Here is a 10236-nt window from a genome sequence, read left to right as displayed (position 1 = left end):
TTTTGATATCGTTTCAGTCAGCAGAAAAAAAAATGATTATATAAGTGGTTGTTATGTAACAACTACTGTGATCTCAGCCTAGACTAACCAGCAAGACCTAAAAAGCAAGTCAACTATCACCAGTAGCAACACTATCAGGTCCTAAGCTCCTTCTCTATAGGCCACAAACTAATAGTATCACCAGGAATCTGATCCCATTATAGAATTTAACCTGTTTCAGCTTATTTTGTCTTCAGCACAGGGTACCAATTATTAGGGTAACTAGGCCTGTCCAATAGAATTTTCTACAATCGTGGAAATGTTCTATACATTTTAGACTTTGGGTTAGGAAAAATTTTCTAAAACAAGACTCAAAGTGCATCCACTACTAAAAAATTGATAAAGTTGAATTTTTGAAATCAAAATCTTTTGTTTCACAAAAACACTTTAAAAGGTGAAAAGACAAGTTATAAACTGGTTGTCCCGGGGTTCTACAGGCAGGCTCTGGTTCCGGGAGGGTGGCCAGACTAGCAGATTACTCCCATTGGCTGTCATAGTAATCTTTCATGGGATCGGGTGAGATTAGGCCGCCAAAATGGTGTTGACATGTTGATTTGGGGTGACTCTCACTCACATCAGACACAGGATATTTTAAGGCTCTAGGCTACCAAGGTCCACTGCCAAGACTTGGGCTAAAAGAACTGCAGAGGATACAAACAGATTCCAAAGAGCCATTGCATTGGAAATGGTAACAGCTTTGCTACTTTTTCTAGTAATGGAAGACATGAAATTAGCCAGGTATGGTGCATTTGACAATAAAGAACATGAAGAAATGGTTTCTAGACCTAAAAATGAAGAGATAGTACTCAGACAAAAAAAAAAAAGAGAGATAGTACTCAGACATTATGGAGAATTTCCACATGAACTGTTAAATAAACAAGTGTTTAAGTACCTATTCTCTACCCATCATTCTAAATCTTCATTGTTAAATCACTACACCTTTCATGGGTCCATGACATTTATAGAAAGGGACTACTTATATAGAAAGGCACGCCCCCGAAATATGAGCCTAGGACCCAGCATGTCCTGTAGCAGCCCTGCAGCAGCCCTTCATTCTCCTGCTGTTTATCATGTTCAGGCTTTACTTATCCCTTTCCTGCTGCCCCCTCCCCCACCTTCAGCCCTCAATTCTCCACTTCACATTCCTCCTTTCACAACCTGGCTTTGCCTTCACTTCTGCTTGGCTTCATTTTATAAATATGTTGGGATCAAGGTGTGGAAACTGAGACACTAGAAGGAAAAGTGACTTGCTCAAAATTAATTAGTCAGATTTGGACCGAAATGGCATGTTCCGGACATACTTTCTGTGGCCATAACCTAGCTGTGTCCACGCCCTCTACTTTGGGCTCCCAAAGTATGTATGCATGACATACAGCAGGAATTATATGAGGGGAAGGAATCAAGTCCTTTTCTTAAAAGACTCCGCTTATTTTACTTCTTAACCTATAGCTCCTCTCCCCTGTTCCAATAGTTTAAAAAAAAAAAAAAGGCATGAACTATCTGATCTAGCCACCAGATGGCAGCATGGAATAATCAAAGAAACACTGAGTCGCCTGGGGGAAAAGAGTCAACGTCTTATACTAAGCTCGACTAGGGTCTGAGTCAAAGGGGCAAACGTCTTATAGACGTTCAGCATCAGAGGAAAGAGTGAAAGAAAAGTACTCAACTCCCTCTAATTTGAACAGCCCACCTTAGTGGGAGTTTGTCCTTGGCTTCGACACAGTGCCATTTAAAGAAGACTGATACAGCATTCCAAGTCTAATTAGCAGGCTGGTGGGTACAGTGAAAAGCAGTTAAAGGAACCAGGACATACTATGGAGAAGGGAATACTTGGGGAAGGGCTCTTTACAGCTCATAAGGACTGTCTGCAGTGGGAGAAATATGATTAATCTTGTTGTGTGTGGCTCTAGGATGTCTGAATAAAGATGTCTGAATACTCTGAGCTGTCCAAAGATAGAACAGACTACTTCCAGAATTGGTGAGATGCCAATCCCTGAAGGTATAGAAGCCAATAGTGGATTTTGTGGGGATGCTATGGAGAGAATCATCAGATAGAAAAGTTGGGCCACATGCCCTGATGATCTTTTAACTAGCTCAAGATCCTACTAACCTCATCAGAGTATTTGGGACATTCCTCAAATATCAAAGCTACACATGTCAAATCTCAGTGAATGTATACTTAATAATTGTGTATTTCATCGTAGGTATACTTTACATCAGAGTTTAAAATACTAAAAGGAATATTGAACTCTGTTGATGATATACATATGGAAGTGTCAGAGGGTTTATGGAAGTCTGCAATTTATTTTGAAATGCATCAAAGCATAAGATGAGTTAATGGATTGATAGAGGGATTCATAGATAAATGGTTATATGATTAAAAACAAGTATAAAACATGTCTGTGGTAGAATCTATGTGGTAGGTCTTCACTGTACTATTCTTTTATCTTTGCTGTGTGATTGAAAGTTTTCACAATCAGAATGAAATGTTGAGGGGAGGGATGACATCACTAAGAATGAAAGAGAGGAAGCTCCAGGGATTCATCCATCCACTAAAGCTACCACCATTAGGCTGGGAAAAACGGTCAGAATCAACTTTTTCAGAACTCTGATATTTAATAAAAAAACAACTAAGAGCAACTAGAGGAGTGCTTAATGAAGAAAGACTGCTAAAAAAAAATACAGTAAGAGAGCATTATGGCATCTTTGGTTACCCACCTACCACTCCCCATTTCTCAGCTGGGCATCTTCTGTGGGGGTGGCAGCATTCACAACTATTGTGTCAGAAGGGAGAAAATAGACCTTGTTTTATAATTTTTAAAAACCTTATAGACATTGCTACAGCCTAACAGAAATAAAAAGACCTTACTTTTTATGTTTGTAAGGTTATAATGTGATCACTATTATCATATAATAATGCGATCACTATGGTTACATAGTAATAAGTGATTATTATGAACAACTGAAGACCAAAAATGTAGATAACCCAGATGAAATGGGCAAATTCCAAGAAACACACAAGCTACAAAATCTGGCTCAAGAGGAGATAGAAAACCTTAACAAACCTATACCAAGTAAGGCAATTAAATCAGTAATGCCAAACCTTCCAACAAAGCAAACTCCAGGACCAAATGGCTTCACTAGTGAAATCTACCAAAAGTTTGAAGAAGAATTAACACCAGTTAAAAGAGAAGGAAATACCTCCTGTCTCATTCCGTGACACCAAAGCTAGACAGACACTACAAAAGGCTACAGACCAATATTCCTTATGTACAAAAATGCAAAAATTCTCAACAAAATACTAACAAACTGAATCCAGCAACATATTAAAAGGATCACAACCAATCAGAATTTATCCCAGGAATGCAAGAGCAGTTCAACATAGGAATATCAATCTATGTAATACACCACATTGATGGAATGAAGGAAACAACATGATCATCTTAATTGATGCAGAAAAAGCATTTGATAAAATCCAATGCTTTATCATTATAAAAATTCAGCAAACTAAGAATAGAAAGGAACTTCCTCAACATCATAAAGAGCATTTATTTATTTTTTTAACTCAGCTAATATCAGACTCAGTGGTGAAATTCTGAAAGATTTTGCCCTAAGATCAAGAACAAGACAAGGATGCTCACTTCCACCTCTGCTATTCAACATTGTCCTGGAAGTTCTAACCAGAGCAAGTAGGCAAGAAAAAGATATAAGGGACATCCAAACTGGAAAAGTAGAAGTAAGCTTATTTCTATTCATAGGTGATACAATCTTTTATACATATATATACATAAAGTCATAAAGCATTCAGAAAAATAATGTTAGTACTAATAAAAGACTTCAGCAATAGTGCAGGATACAAAATCAGTTGTGTTTCTATACACTGACAATGAACAATTTCAGAAGGAAATTAAAAATATTATTCATGGTAGCCAAAAGGCAGAACTCTCCATACTGTTTTCCATAGTGGCTGCACCAATTTACATTCCCACCAACAGTGTACTAGGGTTCCCTTTTCTCCATATCCTCGCCAACACTTGTCATTTGTTGTCTTTCTGATAATAGCCATTCTGACAGTTGTGAGGTGATATCTCATTGTTGTTTTGATTTGCATTTCCCTGGTGATTAGCCACATTGAGCATCTTTTCATGTGCCTGTTGACCATCTGTATGTTTTCTTTGGAAAAATGTCTATTTGAGTCTTCTGCCCTTTTTTTTTTTTTTGCGGGCCTCTCACTATTGTGGCCTCTCCCATTGCGGAGCACAGGCTCCGGACGCGCAGGCTCAGCGGCCATGGCTCACAGGCCCAGCCGCTCCACGGCATGTGGTATCTTCCCGGACCGGGGCACGAACCCGTGTCCCCTGCCTCAGCAGGCGGACTCTCAACCACTGCGCCACCAGGGAAGCCCCTTCTGCCCATTTTTGATATGGTTGTTTGTTTTTTTGATATTGAGTTGTATGAGCTGTTTATTTATTTTTGATATTAACCCATTATCAGACATATGATTTGCAAATATTTTCTCCCATTTAGTAGGTTGTCTTTTTGATTTGCTGATGTTTTCCTTTGCTGTGCAAAAGCCTGTAAATTTAGTTAGGTGTCATTTGTTTACTTTTGCTTTTATTTCCTTTGCCTAAGGAGGTAGATACAAAAAATATATTGTTAAGACTTCTGTCAAAGAGTCTACTGCCTATGTTTTCTTCTAGGAGTTTTATGGTTTCCAGCCTTACATTTAAGTCTTTAATCCATTTTGAGTTCTTTCTTGTATATGGTATGAGGAAAATGTTCTAATTTCATTCTTTTACATGTAGCTGTTCAATCCCTGGGATCATCTTGAGGAAAAGAAGAGGAACCCAAACAAAATCTCAGGAGCAAGATCATTTATTTGACTTTAAAAGTAAATGAATAAGATGGAGAGGAGGAAAAAAAGACCTAAAGACCAATAACGGGGTAATCCTTATATTACTAAGCAACAGTGACAATTTCAGGGAACCCAATTCTACCTTTTCTGAGCTAAGGGCAGATGTAGTCTGATGAAGAGGCATCCGGTGGTATGAAGGGATGGATCTTCTCAGAAAGTTTCTGCTTCCATAAGAAATAATCAATGAGAGCAGAAAACCGCAAACTTCGAAATCAAGAAGTTCAGTAATATAGGAAGAGAAAGAAAAAAAATGCTCCAATTCTCAGCCCACTACTTCTGACTCTTCAAGTATGGGTAGTAGATGCCCTGCTCTTAGAGGTCAGTGCCTGCTTGTATGTTGGGAGACTTGAGGTGAGAAAGGAACCAACAGGAACCAATGTTTTTCTGCATTGCCCTCATTGCTGCTGTTCACACTGTTATTACTGCCTCCTGATCCCCACTGACCTGAGCACTGTGGTTGGCCCTGTCACCAAGCTGAATATGCCTGTGGTCCTCTTCCTGATATAGCTTCTGGAAGGTATGATACATACTCCCTGGCAGAGAGCTTGCTATCCAAGTTACTGGAAACCTGCACAATGTCTTCTGATGACAGGAGGTGGTTCCATAGCAGGTCATCCTTGTTGGCTACCAGCAGCATGGGGATGTTGAGACTCATGTCAATCAAGGAACAGGAGGTACATGAGGTGGTAGCTTTTATAGTCAGTGACAGAGTAGACACAAACAAAGCCACCAGCCTATGAGAAGGAACAATTGATTTGCTCCAGGAAGATGACACCGTTACTGTTCTCCTGCATAAATAGAAGGAGGTGAGCGTGAGAAGTAGAATGAAATATGGTTGAGCTCCAGATAATTTGGTTTGTACGGGGAAACCCGAGGGCAGCACAATACTGGCCTGGAGCTCTTATAGGCAAAAGTGTCCAAATACCTGAGTTGGAAAAATTCAGCTGAAGGTAGGGGCAACCTGGGTGGCAATAGTGAGGGGAATAAAATCTGTTGATAGGACAAAGCTGAGTTTACCCTTACCACATTGAAGAAGAAAAACATCTTACAGGTCCATATTCATGTTCCTGCTTACTCTCCACTTCCAAATTCCTTGGCTGAGGAAGATTAGAGGTTGCTGCTCTGAACAAACACTGAACAACTTCTCTGAAAAGTCCTTAAGGCTACATTTGCTAATGGAGTATTTTCCACCACTAATACTCTGATCAGCTGTGCATCGTTTGGAATTTCTTGGGGCCAATGTGAAATGTAAATCTCTATTCAAAAACTGCAAATATCCGTCTAACTCATTTTCTCTTGTTTGGTTCTTGGGAAAACAGGTGAATAGAGATTTATTTTTTTTAATTTGTATTTTATTTATTTTTTATACAGAAGGGAGATTCATTTTTGAGTGTGCCATCAAGCACAGAATTCTGAGATGCCAGCTCTTAAGCACACACACACACACGCACACACGAACACACATACTTCTGAGCTGCAGTAGCTCTAATCTGCAGTGCTTGGGACTAAAACCTTAGGGCTTCTCCTTCAACACTTATCTCTCCTTGCTCCCCACCTCCCTTCCTACTCCTTGACACTCACCTCAGCACTTGCTTCTATCATTCTACCCTGATACTTGGATCCTGCTCACTCTCCACACTTGCACCCACACTCACCTACCCCTTATGTTCACTCACTCCTCTTTCCTTTCCTATCTTTTTTCTCTCATCCCTTACTTTCCCCCACTGCATAATCCCAAATCTCTAGCCTTATGTGGGAGCTGAACTGAGTAGCAATTTTCTTCTTCATCAGAAAAAGATCAATCCAAGAAGAAGGATAAACACAATTCAAACTCAGTCTCCTTTCCTTTTATCTTCTCTCCTCTGCATTCCTTCTCTAGGTCTCATTTACAAGTGGCATTATTTGTTAAAATCAAGGTTGTGGCATTAAAGACTAAGGAACAAGGAATTCCCTGGCGGTCCGGTGGTTAGAACTCCGTGCTTTCACTGCCAAGGGTGCAGGTTCGATCCCTGCTTGGGAAACTAAATCCCACAAGCCCACAAGCCGTAGGGTGCAGCCAAAAAAAAAGACTAAGGAACACTCAAAGGTCGTTTGATGAAAATTATGACCCATCCACTCAAGCCAAGTGAAGAAATAGCTGGAGAAATAGAAGTTAAGGGTAGTAGAACAAACACTCAGACATGCATCTCAGCCTTTTTTTTTTTTTGCGGTACGCGGGCCTCTCACCGTTGTGGCCTCTCCCGTTGCGGAGCACAGGTTCCGGATGCGCAGGCTCAGCAGCCATGGCTCACGGGCCCAGCTTCTCCGAGGCATGTGGGATCTTCCCGGACCGGGGCACGAACCCGCGTCCCCTGCATCGGCAGGCGGACTCTCAACCACTGCACCACCAGGGAAGCCCTTCAGACTTTTTTTTTTTTTGGTTAATGAGTAATAAATAAATTTTTTAACGAGTAAATTAGTAAGTAAGCCTGGAGGGAAGTGTGATGTGAATTGCGATTCAGTAGGAATTGCAATCTCATCCTGTATCTATAGACAATATACTGAAACTTTCTGGGAGGTTATTTTGTCTTTCATAAAATGAGGTGTACCATTTTAAAAAATAGATTTCAGATATTTAATGACTAAAGGCTTTCAGAGCAGCCTCAGAACTAATTATAAAATGAACAAGCTATTATTCATTTTCCTAGATGTTTCTGAAATATCTTTGAATATTTAGCATTGTTTTGAGCAGGATGCTGTGTATTAGTTTTATACATTTGACAGGAAATTACATTTATTAATCAAATATATTTACATTCATTTTTTCCACTAAATCTTACCTACAGTGATTCAACTCTAGAAGAATTATCTAAAGGAATTTTCTCAAGATGACTGAGACATTATGAGTCTCTGAAATACGATGTCTTGAAAGTCTTAGTGTTAAATATAATACCATTCTCATAGCAAATGCCCGAGAAATAGATGCTTTAATTATTATATAACATTGGTGGGACAACTGGCCATGAGTTTAATTGGATGGTGTAAACAGAATTTGTTTTCATAGGCAGTTGGTTGATCAATGTGGAGATAAACACTAAAATACTTGAATGAAGAGAACCCATCTGATTTTCTTGGCATTACATGGATTCTATGTGGTTTTGGAGGTCTCTCAAAGTTTTCTGATTTTGTTTTATTTTTCCAAGTAATGGAGAAACTGGCTTCTTGGAGTGAAAATACACACACAAATCTGAAGGCCTTATTCAGAACTGTGGGAGGTGTACCATTTTTACACTTTGTGAGATAGGCATAATGAATAAACAATGCCAAGGAAGTTTCAAACAGGAAATATCTCCTGTTCTCCATCTAGAATCTCTGGACTTCCTGCTCAGTACTCAGCCTTAATATTGAGGTATCTGGCCCTATATATGTGGCTTTCGACTCACTATCTCTCTTTTAGTAGTTTCAGAAACAATTGTTCTTTCAGGGACCAGTCCATTAAATACCTAGGGAATCAAACCATGGCAGAGTCCTCCTCCCAGGTTGCCACTGGGAAGCGCTTCTCTTTCATTGTATCGGGCACTTGGGACGTTGACAGGGAAATGACTCTATCTTCTCTCTTTCATTTAAAACATCAGATTGGACCCATTTCTGAAAGTTACTATGATAGCAGCACAAGTTTTAAATTTCTATTAAAGTTATTTTCTTTCTAGATATAAGCTTTTTAAGATCTAGGTTTCGTCTTTCCTGATGGATGGAAGTGGGGAGTCAAGAAATGACATGGCCTTAAGCAAGTATAGCCTCCTCAGGACAGCCTGTACAAATGTACTATAGAGACAGGCTTATTCTTCTGAGAGAAAAATTTGATCCTGCTGTGGTTTTTCTATCTAAAGTAGCTACCTAGACTGAGTATTTCATGAGCAGTGGGTATATTCTTCTCTAAGAGGCCTCAGGGTCCTTTAGAAAGTCATTTCTGGGACTTCCCTGTGGTCCAGTGGTAAAGAATCTGCCTTCCAATGCAGGGGACATGGGTTCCATCCCTGGTGGGGGAACTAAGATCCCACATGCCGCGGGGCAACTAAGCACACATGCCACAATTACTGAGCTTGTGTGCCTCAACAAGAGAGCCCGCGTGCCGCAAACTACAGAGTCCATGCACTCTGGAGCCTGCGCACCACAACTAGAGAAGAGAAAATCCACAAGCTACAGCTAGAGAGAAGCCCGTGCACTGCAACGAAGAGCCTGCGTGTCGCAGTGAAATATCCCACATGCCTCAGCATAGATCCCGCATGTCGCAACTAAGACCCGATGCAGCCAAAAAAAATAATAAAACAAAATAAAATAAAAAAGTCATTTCCCACCACTCTCACTCCCTCTCCTGACTCTGATCAGTAGATTAACCAAGTTTTAACTGAGTACTGAGCCAGGCTACGTTATGAGAAATACAGAGATTTAAAAATTTAGGCTCAATCCCCTTAGGATCTTATGGGGAGAAAAGACTAAAGCGAATATAAAAAAAGAGGTTCCATGAAAAGCAGTTGTATTCCAAGGGTGAAATGAGTGGTACTGATCATCAATGCTACAGTTCAGAGAAGGGAAAGACTGCTGTGGTCACAAACGTTTTCAAGATGCAAGTCTTGAAGGATGGGTAAAATTTAGAGTGGTGAAGAATGAGTGGGAGGCAAGGACAGCCCAGGCAAAAGTAAGATACATAGAATAGGTATGACAGGATACTGTGTAAACTGGTTTTGGTGAAGTGGAGAGAGAGTAAAAAGAGATGAGACTGGAACACACATAGGTACACAGAGGTGGTTTGACCTCTAGGCTAAAGAGCTTAGACTTTATGCCGGGAAGCAATGGCAGCTGTTTGGTATTTACAGCCTAGATTGCACTATTGCTTCTATTGATATATGTTCTGGCTCCTCTACTGAACTCTAAGCTACTTTAAAGTGAGAATGGTATCCTATCTCTTTATAACTCCAGAGTGCTTAGCAGTGTAAATAAAAGTACGAGAAATATGAAGGAGGAGTTTGTAGTTGGTTTATGAGTTGAATTCCTGATTTTGCTTGTGCCATATGTTAAATTAGGTATGTGAAACAGAAATACGTCCTACTATCTGCTCAAAAATTCAGGGTAAGTGAAAAACAACTGAAAAATTGAGTTGAACTTTGAGTGAGAGCAAGAGCAAGAGCAAGAGAGAGACAGAGAGAGAGATCCTTTGCCTTCGTATGAAATCAAAGCCTCTTCAGGGAATGACAAGTATCCTTAAGGAATTCAAACTTTGCTCTCAAGGCCCTAACTAAAGG

The sequence above is a fragment of the Pseudorca crassidens genome, chromosome X (assembly GCF_039906515.1).
Source record: "Pseudorca crassidens isolate mPseCra1 chromosome X, mPseCra1.hap1, whole genome shotgun sequence".
NCBI classification, from domain to species: Eukaryota; Metazoa; Chordata; class Mammalia; order Artiodactyla; family Delphinidae; genus Pseudorca; species Pseudorca crassidens.
Note: the sequence above shows the minus strand (reverse complement) of the source record.